The 22,678-nt window shown below is 38.7% G+C and overlaps 1 protein-coding gene across 3 annotated transcripts in view; it reads left to right on the forward strand.

Annotated features, from left to right (window-relative positions):
• LOC149821280 (uncharacterized) overlaps window positions 1-22,678 on the forward strand; it is a 76,281-nt gene that overhangs the window by 14,996 nt on the left and 38,607 nt on the right. The gene's annotated exons all lie outside the window — the stretch shown is intronic.

Here is a 22,678-nt window from a genome sequence, read left to right on the forward strand (position 1 = left end):
GGGCGAGCTAGATCCACCGTTCAACCTGGAGAGCTTAGAACGTTAGTATATGCCGAATATAAATAAGCAACAAGGCAACAATGTCTCTTGCCTGCAGGAGGCAGAGGCAGGAGCTTCTGCATCCTGCAGACAAGGGTGTCAGAGGCAGGGGCCTCAGCCCTGCTTGGCAACAACAGCAGAGGCAGGGAGCAGAAGCTCCCTGTCTGCCAGACACAAAGAAAAAGGCAGGGGAGGGAGCAGAGGCTCCCCGCCACGCCTGCCGCAACAAGGCAGGGGGGGGGAACACCCCCTGCCGAGGAACAACAGGAGAGCAGGGAGCTTCAACCCCTGCTGAGGAAAAACAGAAGGCAGGGGGGCCCTTGCCCCCTGCCGGCAAACAAAAGAAGACAGGGGGCGAAGCCCCCTATCGAGAAGCAACACCAAGGCAGGGGGGGACCCCTCCCCCTGCCGAGAACCAAACAAAAGAGCAGAGGGGGCTCAATCCCCCTGCTGACCCACTGCAAAAAGGCAGGGGGGTAACCCCCCTGTCGACAAGAAGCGACAGGGGGCTCAGCCCGCCTGTCGACCAACAACAAAAAGGCAGGGAGGGGGTAACCCCCTGCCAAAACAAGAGGCGACAGTGACTCAACCCCCCTGTCGACCAACCGCAAAAAGGCAGGGGGTAACCCCCTGCCAAGCAAGAGGCGACAGGGGGCTCAGCCCCCCTGTCGTCCAACAACAAAAAGAAAAGAGTGACAGGGGGCGGAACTTCCTGCCAAGAAGAGCCAACGACAGGGGGCTCAACCCCCTGTCGACCAATAACAAAGGGAGGCAGGGGGTTTAGCCCCCTTGCCAACAAGCGGTGATGACAGGGGGCTCAGCCCCCCTGTCGATTCACCCTGCACACAGAAGAAAAGAAGCGACGAAGAGGGGATGGTTCACCTCCGAAGACCGCAACGACGGGGGAGGAGCTTAGTGGAAGGGGTGCTGACGGCTCTGACGTCAGGGTTCTGGCTCAGCCGATCGCCAGACAGGAGGAGATCTCGCATCGTCGGGGCTGGAAGGACGAGGCCACCGGACGGAGGGTGGTGGCGCTGCCGAGGCTCAAGGGCTGTCGGAGCATCTGCCAGACGTAGGGAGGAGCAGTAGAGAGGCATAAAGGGTGGCCGAGGCTGCCGGCTGGCGAAGGCCACCAAGAGGGGAGGATCGTTGGTGCTTGCGCCGTCGGGAAACCTGCGGGACCGAGAAAAGGTGGCCGCCTGCGTCGATCGCCGACAACCGAAGATCGCCGAAGGCTGAAGGGTTGCCGAGGACTTCGATCACCGACAGCAGCAAAGGTGGAGGGTCGGCTCGAAGGTCGCCAGACTGAGAGGGGAGGCGGCCGGACGGAATCGCTCGTCGGTGTCTCTGATCACCGGCGGCAGCGTGAGGGGGGGAGATCGGAGCATGGGAGAGAGAGAAGGGGCGAGGGGTTCTGCCCCTTGCCCGAGACGCTTGTGACTTATTAAAGTCACAGGCTTCTCGAATGATCGAGAAGCCGGGTCCGAGTTCAGGCTCGGGTCCGGGTCCAGCTCGGATCCGGGTCCGACACGTCGGACCGACTGTGACACGTGTCCGACACGTGCAGGGCACATGTCTGACACGATTTTTTTTTCACGGTCGTTACAGTGCAACTGTATATAAAATGAAATTTGAAGAACCCTAGGCAATGGCATGGCAGTGGAGCCGTAGGCCTCGTAAAGACTCTCTCCAACAAACCACATCAAACCTTTGCTAATATTTTTTTTCGTGAAGACCAGGGAATTTCAGACATGATTGAATCATGACAGTCAGCAGAACGCAGCAGGCTGGGTCGATAACTGGACCCCGACCCGCGCCGGGGGAACCTACGGTATATATATATATATATATATATATATATATATATATATATATATATATATATATATATATATATATATATATATATATTACATTTTTGCCCCTGCCGCACCCCCGCACCCGGGTTTTTTGGAAGTGCCGAATCCCCGCACCCGCGCCTGCACCCATGTGACATAGGGTAAGGAAGATCAACCCACAATATTTTATCAAGGCACAAATTTTAAAAGGTGGATCAAAGCTGTGAATGAAGAAATGGAGGCTTTTTATGAATGTGGTACTTGGGATATTGTTCTTAGACCACATGATAGAAATCTTGTTGTGTCAAAGTGGGTGTATAAAATAAAGTACAAGCCAGATGGTACTATTGAACAATACAAGGCTAGACTGGTTGCAAAGGGTTTTACATAAGAGCAAGGACATGACTATGATGAGACCTTCAGTCCGGTTGTGAAAATGGGCACCATCAGAATTATATTATCATTGGCTATTGAGCATCAGTGGATCCTTAGTCAACTGGATGTCAAAAATGCATTTCTGCATAGAAATCTGAAAGAGGAAGTGTACATGGAGCAACCTACTGGATATGCAGATGAAAACTCTAAAGAACACGTGTGCAGGTTAAAGAGAGCTATATATGGTTTGAAACAGACGTCTCAATCTTGGTTTGACAGTTTCTCTCTTGAAGTAGAGATATATGGTTTTAGTTGATCTCTTTTTGATCTTTCTCTTTTCATATTCAAATGCAAAGATATAGTTACCCTGTTATTGATATATGTAGATGACATTATCATTACAGGTAACTCTAATGAACATATTGAGCAGGTCAAAGAGCTCTTGAACCATAGATTTAAGATGATGGATCTTGGTAAACTGCAGTATTTTCTTGGAGTTGAAGTTGACAGGACTACTGAAGGCATGAATCTCATCCAACATAAGTATACCATTGACCTTCTTAGCAAGGTAGGTATGAAAGATTGCAAACCTTTAAGCACACCCAGCATACGCCATCAGAAACTCAGTTCCCAAGATAGAGAATTGTACGAGGACTCTACAGGATATCGCAGGATAGTAGGGATGCTTCAATATCTCACTTTCACTCAGCCTGATATTGTCTACTCAGTTAATCAGGTATCTCAGGTCATATGGAAGCTGTTAAACGTATTCTTCGGTATTTGAAGGGAACTATCAGAGATTGTCTTCTGTATAGAAAGAGTATGAATAAGCATCATGCACATGAACTTCTTGCGTACACAGATGCAGACTGGGCAAGAGATCCAGATGAGTGCTGGTCGGTCTCAGGTTACTGTGTTTTCATTGGTCTAAATCTAGTCTCCTGAAGCAGTAGGAAACAAAAGGCCATTGTTAGGTCGAACACAGAAACCAAATATAGATCAATGGCAGCTGCCACAACCGAAGTAACATGGATTAGACACCTATTGACAGAAGTAGGAGAATCGATCTTTCGATGCCTTCTCTTACGTGACAATCAAAGTGCCATTAACATGTTCTTTAATCCCATCTACCACAGTCGTGCCAAGCATATTGAAATAGATCAATATTTTGTAAGACACAAGGTTGAAGAGAAGAAAATTGAACCTGAATTTGTTCGGACTACTAATCAAGTTGCTGACTTGTTTACAAAAGGGCTGATTAAGGACAAATTTTGGATGTTAAAAGACAAGTTGTTTATGGTTCAAAACCATGTACAACTTGAGGGAGGGTAAAAAGATGTCATCATTCATATCTGGGTTTGGATCCGAGATCTGAGGATTGAACCCTACTACTGCAGTAGAGGATGCATCCAAAACAACCTGTTAGGGTTATCCTGGTATGAGTTCTATCACTCTATCATGGATAGGGTCATCAGGCCTCTCGGGTATCTAAAATACATAGAATAATAAACTCCCAGAACGTTGTGTTGATGCCGAAGTTCAAGCTTCTCCCGTGTACCAGAGGGTGAACGATTAATATCAAAACAATGATTAGTTCTAGGTTCAACGATGTATGAATGTGCGTTGTTTTGACAAGTCTTGCATAACCTTGTGGAAGGTGTTGGGTTCGATATACTACTGGACCGATAGGGCAAAGACCCGTGTTATATTCACACGACTAAGCTAAGCTCGAGGAGCTCTCGCTTGGATTCGTGGGATACAGATGTGCCAAGTCTTGAAAACTTGAGCTCGATGTTCTAATTGAGACCCTGAAGAGGCTCACGTGATATATGCAAGTCTTGGAGACTTGAGTGAAATATTCAAATCATGGCTCAAGGAGGCTTTCACGGTATACGCTAAGTCGTGTAGACTTGAGTATTGTTATTGCGAACTATGACCTTAAGTGGTCTGTGTATTTTCCCGAGTTTATACTTGTTGATTTGAACCCGTTTAATGAGGAATACATGTATTGAACTTGCGATGCGATATGCGGAGCAAGGCGGCATTGAGTTCTAGGGTTTCTCCAGACAATGTTATACCGCTTCTTTTATAAAAATCTGTCTCATGGAATACAACTTTTTCTAAGCAGCGATGTTTGTACTCAACAACTCATTTTTATAAATAAAACACTTTGGTGGTCAATAATTGCTTGGCTATATACATGTGACTTGCTCGGTGTTTTCTAAAATCGACGACTCATTATGGTCCATTTTCGCTACTAAAAACCTTTTTTAAGTTCTGTTGTAAAGAAAAAAAAAAGAAATCCATGAATTTTCGACTTAGTATTGTTTTGGAAATCCAGGGCGTTACATAATTGATATCAGAGCCTATGTCTGAGAAACCTTGTTCTAGATCCATAATGTTCACGGTATCACACTGTATGTTTTAAAGTTTTTGATCGGGTAAAATCCTTGTCAACTATAGATGACAACTCATGATTCACATGAGTACTATTATCAGTGATGAATCATGCACTCCGAATGACTGTGTCCATTAAAAGTTCAAGATTGCCAATTATATGGCGATCGGCGGGCCTAATCTGAGGCTGTTCACGTCGAAAAAGAAATCTAGTTCTTAGGAATTGGATATGTTTTGACTCAACAGACTTGTGTGTGGTTTTCGCTTCTAATGTAGCGTGACACTTATAATTAAAGGCGATGTATGCTTGTTGCGATATAAGGCATATATACAAGTAAAGAAAATTTTAATTCCCTATATATATATCAAGAAACTGATTCATATTGTTTGTATGTGATTAGATAAATGACTCTTGTAACGAGGAGAATCACACCAAGTGAGGAGTTCCACACGCAGGAATTCCTATTAGAGACTCAACAACCTAGTGACTGCCATCCGTGTGACATGGCAAGAACCGGCCCCGCCTCGCAACGAGAGCTCGGGAGGAATAACCTATGAGAAGTCCTTTAAACTTGACCCAACAGTCTTCGCCGGTAGAGCTGATCAAGAACTTATCGAAAGTTAGATCGAGAAAACAGAACGTACGTTCCTGATATTGGGAGTACCAGAGGATATAAAAACAAATTTTAGCATGTATAGGCTGAAAGACAACACACGGAAGTTGTGGGATATCACTAAAATTACCTAGTTCTCAGAGCAAGAGGTCATCTCTTGAGGTGACTTTCAGAGAGCATTTTTTGGATAATTACTTCTTGATACACTACCGAAACAAAAAAAGATAGAGTTTGCGGAACTAGAGCAGGATGGTATGAGTCTCATCGACTATACTATCAAGTTTCAGGAGCGGTATTGCTCTAGGTTATTCGAGACTGATCAGGAGAGGGCCGACAAATATATAAATGGGTTACGGGAAGGGTTACAGTCTCGCGTGATAACTAGTATGCCCCAGACATTACGGGAAGATTAACGCAGACTGGGAGTGATCCAGAAGGGTCGCAGGGAAGAGGCCAGTAGCAAGTGATGGGAACAACAAGAGGACGTTCTCATGTGGCCAAGAATCACGACTACCTTCCCATAAGAGGGATTTCCAAGTAAAGAACTTCACTCCATCGGTCGAGCGGCCACCGTAGATGGAGGAAGCCATTTATCCCTTACCAACAGTCTAATTTTCGTTGCCCGAGGTGTAACTCACATCACCTTGGAGAGGCTTGTCCTCGTGATACAGGAGGTTACCTATATTGCGACAAACAAGACCATCATATAAGAGAATGTCACAAGAAGGCTTTAGATCATCAACGAAAGAATATGGGATATGGAGGACCCTCCCAACAAATACAACAATGTCCCCCATTCCAACGGCTATCATTACCTTTGGCAGAGCAGAAACCTGTGGCGGGTCGTGTTTATGCTGTGTCAATCGAACAACTCACGGATAATAACCTTATCGAGAAACCCGAATACCCTTGATAGGTAGGAGTTGTGTTGAGTAAAAAGGCAATCAGAAGATAAAATCAAATGAATACTCAAGCCTAGACAAGTGGCTCATGACCTTGTCTATGATCATCTGAATCGATATATATTTTGTTCTCCAAAGTAATGATAAAAAATCTTGGACTTATCAAATCGAATTTATACGTGCTTATGCTCAAATTGGTGGCTATCGACCCTATGAGTGGGTTGAGTTTGCGTAATTAAAACATTAAAAGTCGCTTAATAAAATTCATAAATCGTTGAAGAATTGTTTCCAAGAGAACTCTGTGAGGTTTTACATATCCAAGATCGGATAGTCTAGCCAGGGCGAGCGTGTGCGGATGTACAACTCCATGTGAGTATATATGTTCAAAACAAGTAGCTTGGCTAGTATGATTCTGTGAGGGTGTACTGACCCAATATCAGGTGAGTTTGACGAGGACGAGCCTGTGAGAAAGTATGTTTTCAAGACCAGGTAATCTGATAGGGAACTTGTTCCAATATGGTAAATCCTTGTGAGAATGATCAGGGTGTATGAAATAGTCACACAGAATGACAATGATTGATAGCCAGTTGTAAGAACATAGATTTAACAAAGATGCCCCCATTATAGCGTAATTTAAACTAAGATATAAGAAGCATACCCTTATCGATCATAGATTGTGATATGAGGTTATGATTAGAATAAATGTGATAACGAACTAGGTGAATGAAACACCACACCTACGTAGAAACCTTGAAAATGATTACAAAATTGTTATCCGATATCTGACTAAGATGTATACGTTGACATACTAGTGAGAAAAATGTCACGCCTGCTTAGTCTTTTTATTGATAGCATTATGAATCCAATATACAGGAGAAGTATCCTGAGGTATTCATTTAGTACTCTTAACGAAATTTCGAGGACAAAATTCTTTTAAGGAGGTAATGCTGTAAGATTCACAATTTTTTAGCAAAATTTTTGAATAAATCTACGAGGTATTTTATGTAAAAATAACATATGAACCCGAATTGCGAAACCAATAGATTTCAACGAGCCAATTATGCTTATGACGTACGTATCCTCGCAAATATATGCTTAATCAATCAGGGAGCCATAACTTCATCCCTGAGTAAAATTAGGAGATTTGCACGAGCAAACTTTCTTAGTTTCGTCGATACGAAGAGAATGACTTACTCAGAATTTTTCAAGAAAAAATTGTCAAAACCTCAAAAATTCGTGGGACCTCAAAAAATGTTGGCAGGCCCCACGTAAATGTTAGAAAGTGACTTTGAATATATTAGGTTCAATAATAAACCCATACACATGCACATGAAGTGCGAATAAACCCACTCAATGGAACAACACAAGCACATCATGTGCTAATACATAAACCCATAAAAGGGGTAAATATGACTTAAAGTCATAAGTTGAATATTATTGAAGAAAAAGGAAGAAGAGGGTAAAAACCCTATACAATGGAGCAAATGCTCATACAAGGAGTATTCTACACAAGAGGGAAAGACCCCTATTTATAAGCCTTAAAGGGACCACCTTGGGGGCTCCCAAAGGAGACATTGGAGAGCCCCCAACGTCTCTATTGGGAGGCCCCCAATATGGTACGAAAAAGTAAAAATAAAAAAACAAAAAAGAAAAATATTCCAATTGGAATATGCGTAAAATGACAAATTACAGAAATACCCTTGAGGGTATTTTAGGAAAAAAAAATATATTTATATTTATATTTATATAAATAGAGATACATATATATATATATTTATATATATATATATATAAATAAATATATATATATATATATGTACATTTAAGGATTATATTTCAACATACATATATGTGTACTCATACACCTATTTTAACACCCCCTCAAACTTTGCGGGAAAACGAAAAGGTTGAAAAAGGCGCAAGACTCCAAGAGGCTTCGGTAAGGATGCTATTGAAACTTGTAAATGCCTTTCTTCAATTGCCTTCTAATGGTGAACATATGTCCCGATCCATCCAGGGTACTTCCTTTTATCCTATCTCCAAGATCCTGTGGAATAACAACAAAGAAACAAGTAAAACATATCTTTGCACTTTACTCAAATGGAACATTTCTAACAAGATTAATTGAAACCATATCGGATGACACATCCGCAAAACAATGGTGCAAAAATATAACTTATGCATAAAAATTTGAAGCACATGATAGGATAATTATTTTAGCATGAAAAGTAAATTTAGAAAACCAAAGTTTCAAAATCATACATCATGTTAAAGAGTGAGCGGAAGCAAATTATGCGGAAATGAATTGCAAGAATGCATAATGCATTCATAAGGTCCAACATTGGACAAACATAACCCCATAATGGGGAATAACACAATGGTCCCCTAAGGGACACCACAGTAAGCCTACGAAGAGGCATAAGTTACATATGCTTTATTGAATGAGAGCCTAAAAGGCCATAACGAGCATATGCATATACTATCATGAAATGAATTAATACTTAAATGAATCATTAATGAACATGCTCCAAACATGTAATGAAGTGCCAAACAAGAGAAACGAAGTCTCCAAGCATACTTTAGACAAAATAAGCACAAGAGTTCACAAGGTTTTAAATCCATTTACGAGGCAAAACGAATAGTGTTATTTGAGTAGAGAATCTTACCCATTTAGGAAAATCTCACTCAATTGACAAAAAACACATTTTGCATACAGAAGTGGCCAAAAAACCATAAGCACTTAATATATAGATTAAATACCAAAAAATCAATTTGATTTTAAAATATGCATATCAAAGATATGATTCACTTGAATATCTTAAAACACAAGTCATGAATGAAATTTTGCAAATTTTAACAATAGTTCATCCATTACAAGCAACCACCTCATTAGTCCTCCAAAACCCATAAATCAAGTGTATAAGCTACTAGATCAAGAATATAAATATAATGCCATTAAAGGCCCAAGACACACATAAAGGTCTGCAAAAGAACCTCTTGTCTACATATAATAATACTTGAAATGAGTGTATCTACGACAAGAACAAGAGAATACACGTCAACATGGACCAAAAAGCATCTCTTGTCTACGTAAAAATACACTCAAAACCAAGTATGTTCAGCTACTTGAACAAGAGTAACAAGCCAACCATGGGCTAAAACACAATACATCTCTTGTCTACATAAGATGGCACTTGAAATGAGTGAAATAAGCCAACCATGGGCATACATCTCAGCGACTAGAACAAGGACACAAATGCCAACATAGGCTAAAATCACACACCATGGTGTGAATCAACGTGCCTTGTCTACATATAATAACACTCAAGATAAGTGTGTTCAGCTACTAGACCAAGAGAACAAAAGCCAACAGAGGGCTACCAACACACGAATGTGTAATAAAATTCTTGTCTACATATGATGACACTTAGATAAGGGGCATAAAAGGAGAAGACTTTTGATGCAATAAAACTTGTAATGAAAAACATATAAATAAAACCTTGAAATAATATTCTTCAAAAAGAATACCCATAACAATATCATTTTGGAATAAATGTGTGAATATACACACACCAAGAACACTTGTGCACAAAAGCACAAAACATAAATGTGCAAATGCACTCATATGATTCATAAACAATAAAAGGTTGGGCAATAATCCCCAAAACCTTGATTTTAATATACCTTAAAACATTTAAGGTTTCAAACACCATATATCCATCACATTTACATGTAAATGAGAGCATCCATTAGATCAATGGCCAAAAGAGAAAAAATGAGTGACACACTCATAATTAGAGATCATATAACAAATCATTTTAGAGTCCCAAGGTGCCCATAACTCACCTCAACAATCATCTATAATATGGCAAGTGGACAATCTAGAATGATATAACACGAGGTGCCCATAACTCACCTCAACAAACATCTCTAATATAACAATAATAAGGCCAAAACAATGATGCATTAAAAAACATGTGATGGACAAATATAGATGCCACAAAAAGGCAATAAACACTTTAGGAATCATTTTTCAAAGAAAAGACGACCGATTAAAAATTGAATCAAAGGTCCAATATAATCAACCACAATAATATGCTTTATAACAACAATTTTGCATAAACACGAATTATGCTTAATCTTCAAAAGAAGTCATTTATACAAAAAAGACTTATTATGCAACTAACACAATTATGAAATATTAAGCAACATCATGCGTAAGAACCGATTTGGAATAATAAAAAAGTCAAAAACAAACCTCAACTATGATAGATATAAAGTGTAATTAAATGCAAACCAAATGATAATAGATGCACTTTTATGCAATGCAAGATTTTTAAATGACAATAATCTTGAATGAGCAAATAACAAACTTAGGCCAATATAGGCATTCATAAAGATGGTGAAGTTTGAAAATCTTATGAAATTCACTATTGTAACTTAAAAAATGATGCTCACAACCAATCTCAAAAGATCCACAGAGGGTTACAAGTATTAATGAATCTTCGAAGGATATTATGCAAGGGAAAAGATACTCACAAACAATCTTCTCACAACAACCATGAAATCTTTACAAAAGAGTATATACTCACAAGAAGATCATAAGGACAGAAAGGCTCCTTAAAGAGAGCTCAAAAAACACACAAAATTCCCAAAGAAGGGGGAAACTCCACTAAAGTGAGAGAAATCCCAACAAAGAAGAATAATAGATTTATTAAAAAACCTTATGATAAAGTAAGATTGTACTATGACATAAATCTATAAAATTAAACATTTATTGAGGAAAAATTCAAAAGCTCTTAAGTTTTATAAAAAAACATGACTTAATAGATTATTACCAACTCCTAATGTAATAAGTACGCAACAAACATTAGTGAAGACCATAATTTTTATAATGAGACAAGCTCTTTAAATCAAATTGAAAAATCTTTTAAGAGTATAAAGATGCAAAGAAAATCACCATATTCCAAAGAGTATTTTAAAACTTAATTCAACCGAAATTATAAAAAAAAACTTTCTTAATTAAATGTTGCTCATATAAAAAGGACACATTAGGTAAGTGAATCAAAACTTATTAAGGAATTTTTCATATATGTCAAGCATTTTTCGAAAAACTACATCTCACAAACATTTTAATCTTAACATACCTTTCTTTAAAGACTTACCATATATAAAAGGTATTCTTATAAACAAAGTTAGGTTTAAAATATAAATTCAAGGCTCCAATGGTCATAAATTTTTACCGACCCATTATGTTTTGAGCAATCATATATCTAATTTTTCGCCAAACAAGTTATCATTTTAAAATTTTTCAAAGAAAAACATACGAAAAAGTATGTATACGAAAAAAATTCAATAGAGTATCAAGTAACTCAAATTTTTATAAAAAAACATAATGACAAAGAGTACACATAAAAAAAGAACATATTAAATTCTTCATACAATACTTAAAGAAATAGAATGCATACCGAATAACTTTAAGAAAGAAAAGAGAGAGAAATGAATACTTCACCATTTTTCTTTAAAAATTTCTTGAATACCACGCTTCCCGATGCACCAAAGAGCAACTCGATCTCAACCTTGCTTTGATACCATGTTAGAAAGTGACTTTGAATATATTAGGTTCAATAATGAACCCATACACATGCACATGAAGTGCGAATAAACCCACTCAATGGAACAACACAAGCACATCATGTGCTAATACATAAACCCATAAAAGGGGTAAATATGACTTAAAGTCATAAGTTGAATATTATTGAAGAAAAAGGAAGAAGAGGGTAAAAACCCTATACAATGGAGCAAATGCTCCTACAAGGAGTATTCTACACAAGGGGGAAAGACCCTTATTTATAAGCCTTAAAGGGACCACCTTGGGGGCTCCCAAGGGAGACGTTGGAGAGCCCCCAACGGTCACATTTGTGACCGTTGGGGGCTCCCAACGTCTCTATTGGGAGGCCCCCAATATGGTACGAAAAAGAAAAAACAAAAAAACAAAAAAACAAAAAAACAAAAAAGAAAAATATTACAATGCATATTCCAAATGAACCAATATGAGAATTTCGTTGGGGCGTTCCCTACTGAGCGACGCGCTGTACTCTCTAGGTCCGGAGGCAGTGATAAATGGGCAAGGGTTGCTAGGTCGTCGCCCAGAAGCGACGTGTCACACCGGCGCTCGGGTGTGGTGTCAAATAGGCAAGGGTTCCCTCACTTTGTTGGACGGGTGGGGGTAAAGAAGTTAGTCCAAGACCATAAAATTAGGTTAGCCACTTGGAACATAAGGTCTTTAACTGGTAAGTTGGTAGAGTTAGTAGATGTTATGTGTAGGAGAAAGATTGATATTTTATGTCTACAAGAGACCAAATGGGTAGGTGAGAAAGCAAAAGTGATACAACCTTGGGGATATAAGATTTGGTATACAGGAATAAATAGGAATAGGAATGGAGTAGGGATTGTTATGAGTCGTCAGTTTATAGATAATGTAGTTGAGGTCCGTAGGAAAGGTGATAGAATTTTACTTATTAAATTAGTATTAGGTACAGATATTATTAATATTATTAGTGTTTATGCACCTCAAGTAGGTTTAGATGATTCCATTAAGCATCAATTTTGGGAAGATTTAGATGGAGTAGTACAAGGGATATCTTATGGAGAAAAGCTTTTCATCGACGGTGACCTTAATGGACATGTAGGCATTAGTAGGGATGGATTTGAGAGTATCCATGGAGGCTATGGTATAGGAGAAAGAAATGAAAGTGGAGAAATGATTTTAGATTTTTGTTTGTCCTATGATATGATCTTAGCAAACACTTGGTTTAGGAAGAGGGAGTCTCACCTAGTAACATTTAAAAGTGGGGTTAATACGAGTCAGATAGATTTTTTCCTACTTAGAAAGAGAGATAGGGGTTGTTGCATCGATTGTAAGGTTATACCAGGAGAAAGTGTAGCTACACAACATAGAGTCTTAATTTTAGATCTTAGAATTAGACAATGCCGCACAAGGGATAGACATAGGATAGATCCTAGAATTAAGTGGTGGGCACTGAAAGGAGCTAAACAAGGAATGTTTGTAGAGCAGGTAGTTAAGGAAGTTGATTGGTGTCTCGAGGAGGATTCAGAATCAATGTGGAATAAGATAGCGGGTGGCATGAGAAAAGTGGCTAAGGAGGTATGTGGTGAGTCTAAAGGCAGTGCACCACTAGGTAAGGATACATCATGGTGGAACGAGGATGTCAAATTAGCTATTAAGGTTAAAAGAGAGTGTTATAGAAATCTAAGAGTCGTGATAATGAGAATTTGGAGAAGTATATGATAGCAAAGAAGGAAGCTAAAAAAGTAGTTCGAAACGCGAGGGCTAAGGTATATAAGGAGGTTTATGACAAGTTGGATACCAAAGAAGGCGAGAAGGATATTTATAGGCTTGCAAAGATGAGAGATAGGAAATCGAGGGATTTGGGTATGGTTAGATGTATCAAAGATGAAACGCAAAGGGTTTTAGTCAAAGATGAGGAGATTAAGGAGAGATGTAAAGATTATTTTGATAAGCTTTTTAATGATAGTCATGCTCAAGATCTTGGAGACTTGTCCATTCCTTTTCATGAGATAAATCGTGGCTTCATGCGCAAGATTCAAAAGAAAGAAATTGCAGAGGCTTTGAAGAAAATGAAATCAAGAAGGGCAGTTGGCCCAGATGGTATACCTATCGAGGCTTGGAAATGCTTGGGAGAGAAAGGTTTAGAATGGTTGACAAATCTTTTTAACTTGATTTGGCGAACAAATAAGATGCCTAATGAGTGGAGGAAGAGTACTTTGGTGCCTTTATATAAGAATAAGGGTGATATACAAGATTGCACAAACTATCGTGGTATAAAACTCATGAGTCATACTATGAAACTTTGGGAGAGGGTGATTGAGTCTAGGTTGAGGAAGGTTGTCATGATAACGGAGAATCAATTTGGTTTTATGCCTGGAAGATCAACTATGGAAGCTATACATCTTCTTAGACAACTTATTGAAAGATATAGAGAGAGGAACAAAGATTTGCATATGGTTTTTATTGATTTAGAGAAGGCATACAATAGAGTACCTAGGGACGTTCTCTGGTGGACAATGATGAAGAAAGGTGTTTCTCTCAAGTACATTAGTATAATTAAAGATATGTATGAAGGAGTAGTAACCAATGTCCGCACTTGTGGAGGGGTGACAACCAATTTTCCGATAACGGTTGGGTTACATCAAGGATCTGCTTTAAGCCCTTTTCTATTTGCGATAGTGATGGATGAGCTTACGAGATCAATTCAAGAAAATGTACCGTGGTGTATGTTATTTGCTGATGATATTGTTTTGATTGATGAGTCTAGAGCTGGGGTTAATGCTAAGTTAGAATTATGGAGACAGACATTGGAAGCTAGAGGTTTTAAGTTGAGTAAGAGTAAGACTGAATATATGGAATGTCGGTTTAGTAAGCAACAAAGTAGTGATGGAAGTGTAGTGAAGCTTGATGAGCAAGAAATATCGGTGAATGATTATTTCAAATATTTAGGATCCATCATTCAAAAGTATGGAGAAATTGATGGAGATGTAAATCATAGGATAAAGGTTGGGTGGATGAAATGGAAAAGTGCAACTGGAGTGCTGTGCGATCGTAGAATGCCATTGCGGTTGAAGGGAAAGTTTTATAGGACGACTATTAGGCCCGCTTTACTATATGGTACGAAATGTTGGGCTGCCAAGAGACATCATGTTCAAAAAATGAGTGTAGCTGAGATGCGGATGCTTAGATGGATGTGTGGAAATACAATAAAAGATAAGATTCGGAACGAGGAGATACGTAAGAAGGTAGGTGTTGCGCCCATTGAAAACAAGATGCGAGAGAATCGTTTACGGTGGTTTGGACATATTCGGCGAAGGCCTAATGATGCTCCTGTTATAAGGTTGGAGAAATGGGAAAATATATTAGTTAAAAGAGGTCGGGGTAGGCCTAGGAAGACTTGGATGGAGATGATAGGAAAGGATATGAATGCTTTGAACCTCACCGAGGACATGGCATTGGATAGAAATGATTGGAGGAAAAAGATTCATGTGGAAGACCCAAAATGAATTTCTTTTTTGGTTCATATCGCTGACCCCAATTGTTTTGGGATGAAGGCGTAGTTGTTGTTGTTGTTGTTGCATATTCCAATTGGAATATGTGTAAAATGACAAATTACAGAAATACCCTTGAGGGTATTTTAGGAAGAAAAAATATATATTTATATATATATATATATATATATAAATAGAGATACGTATATATATATATGTATATGTATCTTTATATATATATAAATATATATATGTACATTTAAGGATTATATTTCAACATACATGTACGTGTACTCATACACATATTTTAACAGTAAAAATATCTTAGAAAATATCTTATGGGACCCACAAAATATCTCATGAAAAATTCAAGTGGGTCCCACACCAAAGGCACTGCTTGACCTTATCTTAAAAGAGAAGGGTAAAATGGTAAAAAAGGGTAAGCCTTATCCTTTAAAAGGAGAAAGCTTATTCTTAAAGAAGGTTAAGGAAACTTTCTTTCTTGGCCTATAAATAGAACCCCTCTCCCTTTTGAAAATTCGACCCCCCCTACTCTCTCTATTTGTTTCTCTCTCTAAAACCTCTCCTACCTAGCCTAGCCTACTTGAGTCCACTTGACCTGGTTCTGACCTAGCTTGAGCCTGCTTGACCTAGCTTGAGCTTAACTGGGTCTAGTCAAGCTTGATCAAGTTAACCTCTTTTGGTCCTAAACTAAGTCTGACCCACCTAACCTAGACCTAGCCTACTTGATCTAAGTCTAAACCCACCTGACCCAGTTAACTTGGACCGAGCCCAGTTGGGTTCAAACCACTTGGTCTTAGTAGCTTGACCTGCTCTTTCTTTTTCTCAACTAGGTTGAACCCATCTGACCTAGTTTAGCCTCTCTAAGGAAGGTTCAAACCCAGTTTAATCAAAACTAGGTTCGAAGCACAACTGAACCCATTTTACATGTTTGAGAGTTAGTTTGCTCACCGATCTCTCTCTATCAAGTGATTGTTGATTGATGTGGTGTGGTATAGATCGTATACATTCCTAAAAAGAGTATTTGACCCTAGTCCTTGTTTTATGCCCTCTAAGACACTTCAGTGTTCACGTGTGTACCCTTGTGACTATCGTTTGATATTTATGTTGAAAACGCAGTATATGCATTCTTGAAAATAGTATCTAGCTTTAGTTCTTGGTTTACGCTCTCTAGGATACTTCAGTGTTCACGTGCGTACCCTTGCGACTATTGTTGAATATTTTTCAATAAAAGCTTCTGCATCCTGCATATATATATATTTGCTTATGCTTTTAAGATTGCCGTTGCATCGAACGATGTCAAGGCTCCTGCTTCTGCATATTACATATATATGTATTTGCTTATGCTTTTAAGATTGCCATCGCGTTGAACGATGCCAAGGTTCCTGCTTTTTGTAATTTGCTTCTACATTTAAGATTGTCGTCGCGTCGAACGATGCTAAGGCTCCTGCTTTCTGCAAATATATATGTATTTGCTTTCTGCAAGTTATTTAGTTCAGTTTCTCCCGCCGAACATTATATATGCTTTCATGTATGCCGCCACGTTATATCGTACAGGCTCCTACTTATATTACATATAGCTGCGCATAAATGAACATTCAAATGGAGATTAACTCCTATCGCCAATGCGATTTCATATGCCGTTCTTCGATCAAGATTCTGATTGACGAAAGAAGCCCCTAATGGAAAAGCTTCACTCTTGCATAAAACCGCTTTTTCGTAGAAACCTAAGTCACTCGCGCATGACCTAGCTAAGGTCTAAGGTTCCAACAAACCACGATAGATGCGAAGTATGCACAATGATAGGCATCTATTCCTGAGTTAAGTGTAACGTTTCTTCCATCAAAGAAGGAAAGCGTTGCCGAATTTTCTGAAAAGATGCTCACCGAGCTTAAAAGAAGACGGTCGAAGACGATGATGGTAATGCCGTGAGTAACATGTATTTATCATGAATCGACAGAGTTCAAGGGACCTCACATCACTCAGGAGGTTTGGAGGTCGGGTTATCCTTAAAATCTGAGGATTGAACCCCACTACTGCAGTAGAGGATGCATCCGAAACGGCCTGTTAGGTTTATCTCGGTATGAGTTCTACCGCTTTATCATGGATTGGGTCATCAGGCCTCTGGGGTATTTAAAAAACATAGAATAATAAACCCCTAGAACATCACGTTGATGCTGAAGTTTAAGCTTTTCCCGTGTGCCAGAGGATGAACGGTTAATACTGAAATAATGCATTAGTTCTAGGTTCAACGATGTATGAATCTATGAATGAATGCGCATTTTGACAAGTTTTGCATAACCTTGTGGAAGGTATTGAGTTCGGTATACTACTGGACTAGGGAAATGACCCATGTTCTATCCGCACGACTAAGCTAAGCTCGAGGAGCTCTCGCTTGGATTCGTGGGATACAAATGTGCTAAGTCTTGGAGACTTGAGTGAAATGTTCAAATCATGACCCGAAGAGGTTTTCGTGATATACTTTAAGTCATGAAGACTTGAGCATCGTTATTGCGAACTGTAACCCTAAGTGATTTGTGTATTTTTTCGAGTTTATACTAAATGCTTTCTTATTAGACCAGCAATGGTTCTAACTGTTAAAATAGAGCATGCACATGAATCTGGATATTGATCCAGATCCATACGCACGTCAATCCTTTTAACTATGCAGCTGACGTCTTTTTCATTAATGGCATTTATGTAATATGATTGTTGTGGTGTGATATTTTAATCCCCATTGTAAAAGCGTTTTAATATAAAGAGATTAGGGCTTGGAGGTGGAGTTTAGTTTTTGCCGCCCCAGCCATTCTGCATCCCCCTCTCTCCCTTTTCTCTGTTTCCTGTGCAGGCTGAACATAGGCTGAACATATGAATAAACCCCTCACGATATCTTATATGGTATCAGAGCTTCGGTTGCGGAACCCTACCAGAAGCATGTTCAACGAGATCTGAAGAAGCAGGTTTTGATTCATCTTTGTTTCCTGTTATTCTATCCTCTTTGATTCCTTTTTCTTAAATCTCTGTCGTGAATACTCTTTTATTCTTCTTCTTCATAATATTCTTCATTTTCAACATCATCTACAACTTCTTCTTCACCATCAATGACTGACGTTCGCTAAGGGAGAGCAACGAGGAAACATGTACGTCTTCAATAGATTCCCTCAGTTCCAGTTCTCCAGTTGAAGCCGTCCAAGCATTCTTCGATGTCCTCGCCTTCAGAGTTTGTCTTTCACTCCATTGAAAGTTTTTAATTCATCTCATTATAATAAGTCAGATATCTGGCACCGTCGCTTGGGACATTGTAGTCGGGGGTTTCGTTGAAAATCTTGTATCTGATGGTCTTCTTTCAGAGTCTAGTTTATGTTCATTTTTAGAGAATAAAAAATGTTCATCTTGTGAACTCTGCCTTTTCATATTATTAATAAAAGAGCTTCAAAGCCATTTAAGATTGTTTGTTTCGATGTTTGGGGACCCGCACCTATTCTTTCTCTCTCTGGCAGTTATTACTATGTTATCTTTATTGATTCTTATTCCCGCTATACTTGGATATATTTTTTGAAACATAAGCATGAAGTTTTCCAAATATTTCGGGAATTTCATTCGGTGGTCAAAACAAAGTTTTCCTGTGATATTGTGCATTTATAATGTAATGGTGGAGGTGAGTATTCATCGAACGAGTTTATTGCCTTTCTTCGGGATAAAGGAATAAGTCGACATGTTTCTTGTCCCCATACCTATCAACAAAATGGGGTTGTGGAGAGGAAACACAGGCACATTGTCGAAAGTGCGATGCGCATGTTACATGACAGCAATGTGCCCATTAGTCTCTGGACAAAAGTTTTTCACACATCTGTTCATGTCATAAATCGTCTTCCTATGGTACTTCTAGATCGGAAATCCCCTTATTATACTTTATTTGGGCACATCCCTCTTATGATGAGCTGCGTGTTTTTGGTTGTGCATGTTATGTGCATATTGATTCATCTTTGCGAAATAAGTTTCAGGACAAGGCCGCTAATTGCAGATGAATATAAAGGCTATCGATGCTATGACCCTACTACAAAATGTATTAGGACCTCCAGGAATGTTGTTTTTGATGAGCAAAATTTTTAGATCAATGACTCCGAAGAGTTGCCATCTCGAGAAGTAGAGGTATATGATCCATGGATGAACGCAGATCTTTTTGCCAATACATGAGAGACATGTCAGGCGACTTGTCCTTCCTTTGACTTGAGTAGGGAGTTTGATGACTCACAGATGTATGTTGCGCCATCTTCAGTTGAGCCACCTCCAGTTTGATGACTCATATCTGCTAGTGTTTGAACACAATAGAACACCGAGTAGGGAGTTTGATGACTCATATCTGCTAGTGTTTGAACATAATAGAAAATGTGAAAGAAGAAAAATTATGACCTGCATGATACATCCTACTATGAAATACAAAGTACAATTCACACATGCGTAGGGAGGGAGCCTGCGTTGTGGCCAAAAGCCTGGGTGTCTGACATTTTTTTGCAAAAAATGCAACGTCACTAGTCAGAAACCCAGAAATCAATGCTCAAACAAAAAATAACAACTATCACATTCAATGCTAGAAAAATTTATAATTCATATTCCTGTTGCAACCATTTAGCAAATGCATCATGTTGTAAGCATATAATAAATAATACATCAAGTAAATTTCATAATTCATATTCCAATTGCAAGTTGCAACCATTTAACAAATGCATCATGTTGTAAGCATTTAATAAATAATATATCAAGAAAAAATCATAATTCATATTCCTGTTACAACCATTTAACAAATGCATCGTGTTGCAAGCGTTTAATAAATAATACATCAAGAAAATTAATAAAGTTAATTAAGCATACCTTTTTCAAGAAATAAATCCAATGACTTGTTATTTGAGGCCGTGATCATAAAAAAATCAATAAACTAAAAGATTACATGAAGATATAGTTAAATTTTTAAATACACAAAACAAATTATGCATTTAAGCACTAAAAAACATATTTAATTTCATGCATTTCAAAGTTCAAAGTATAAACTTGAGTCTTTAAAATTAACATAATTCACTTCAACATTCAAACTTCAAACCATCAAATCAAACAAACAAAATATTACAAGTCCATAACAAAAAAAACACTGCCAAACAGCCAAAGTAACACAAGAGTTTTCAAAGTCCAACACTCCAACTAAATAATCAAAATAAATAATCAAGAGTTCATTTCATAGTCAATAATCAATAATGCATCATTTTTCTCTCTCACTTCATTCACCAATAGATTTGGAGGAACTTCTACATTGATACCACCACATAAAGTCTGTCACACAGGCACTCCATTTTCCCTCGGTACCCGTGTCGACATGCGTGTCCCCGTGTCGACACATGTCGACACTTGGAGACGCCATTTTACCCTCTGTACATACAAGTTTGTATTCAATTTATAATTATATTTTCAGTATATAATATGTATTTTAGATATAGCATATATATTTAGATTATATTTAATTTATTTGAAATTTATTTTGTATTTATGTTATATATATATATATATATATATATATATAGTGTCCCCATACCCACATTTTTTGAAATTGCCATGTGGTACCCTCCGCACCCGTACCCATGTGACAGCATAAAGTAAACAAATATTTGTGTTTGTGTGAAGAAAGCAACCACGAATCTATAAAGTATAAACTAATCACATTTGCAACTATAAAGAGTTCTAACTTCTAAACAAATTTCTTAATTAAAAAAATGAATGCACATTCTACATTGATACTACTGATATATAGAAAATGAAACATTGAATTTTAAGTTCAACATTAATGGGAGGATTTTCAAGCAGCTTGGCTGTTAATATGCCTGGATCATGATCAACGAGTAAAAAACTACATAGACAAATAGAAGCTAAGGTTTGAAATGGAACTAAAGATATTCAACAAATGAGCCAAGTCAAACTGAACAAGAACCCAAGCTTAAGCTGCTTAACAACCTACTCAAAATTCAACATAAATTTGAAGCTAGAACTTTCCTACAACATTTGTCCTCATAAAACATAAAAGATGCTCACTGGAAAGAAAAGTCATTTTTAATGCAATAACCAACCTTTATTCTCAAGAGGGCAAACTCACATGGAAGCTCATTCTCGTATGTGCATAATGCATACATTTCCGCATGTAATAAGAGGTTCAAAGCGAGCAAGAACCAGAGAGAGAGAGAGAGAGAGAGAGAGAGAGAGAGAGAGAGAGAGAGAGAGAGAGAGAGAGAGAGGTACCTGAGAATGCCTATCGCCATTGTTGAAGGAGAGAGGGAGAGTGAGAGACAGAGAGAGCGAGAGAGTGAGAGACAAAGAGAGGGGAAGAGAGTGAGAGACAGAGAGGGAGAATCAGAGAGAAGGACGGAGCGACTGAGAGAGAGGAAGAGGGGAGAGAGAGAGAGAGAGAGAGAGAGAGAGAGAGAGAGAGTTAGAGAGAGAGAGAGGTACCTAAGGGTGCCTATCGCCATCACCGGAGGTTGGAGGCTTGTAGGAGGTCGTCGGAGGGTCGGATGTCGGTGGAGAGAGAGAGAGAGAGAGAGAGAGAGAGAGAGAGCCTATGTGATTTGGGGTTTTTTCACAAAAAAATTAAAAATGACCATTTTGACTTCATAGAAAACACATTTCCTTTTTTTTTGGTAAAAAAGGCTTAATTAAGGGTGTAAAACTGTCCAAACCGTTAAAAAAAGAAACTCATTTCCCGATTTGGGGAAATGCGCTTCCCTTTATTGGGAAGCACATTTCCTGTTAATGGGGAAGTGTGCTTCCAATTAAAGGGTTGCTTCCCCCCGCATTTCGGAAGCTTCGCGTTTTGCGCTTTCGAAGCGTGTTTTGCAGAAACGCACTTCCCTACTCCTATAGGTGCTTTTGGTAACCCTGATCCAAATATCAATCCTCACAAAACAAGACCATTTAGATCATATCTACAGGGTTGAAGCATCACGTTTCGCGCTTCTAAAGCGTGTTTCAGGGAAGCACGCTTCCCCACTCCTATAGGTGCTTCCGGTAACCCTGATCCAAATGTCAATCGTCACAAAAAGACCATGTAGATCATATCTACAGTGTCAGATTTACCCAAGAAAACAAAAGGAAAAAAAGTAAAAGAAAAAGCTAAGTTGATTGCACATGCAATTGATTGTAGCAAATATCTTCCTTTATATATGTATATAAGTGTGTGTGTGTGTGTGTACACATACACACATGGGGCTGGACAATGTGCTGGGCAGCCTGTGGATGGCCCATGACCACACACACACACACTGTAGCATTTGCATTCTGGAGATATATGACTTGAATTCTGTATTTATGGGTTTTTACCATTAAATAACCATTAAGAGACTTTGTAAAGCTGCCAGACTTTAAAAGG

The sequence above is a fragment of the Nuphar pumila genome, chromosome 12, assembly GCF_984573655.1.
Source record: "Nuphar pumila chromosome 12, dmNupPumi1.hap1.1, whole genome shotgun sequence".
Lineage (NCBI taxonomy): Eukaryota > Viridiplantae > Streptophyta > Magnoliopsida > Nymphaeales > Nymphaeaceae > Nuphar > Nuphar pumila.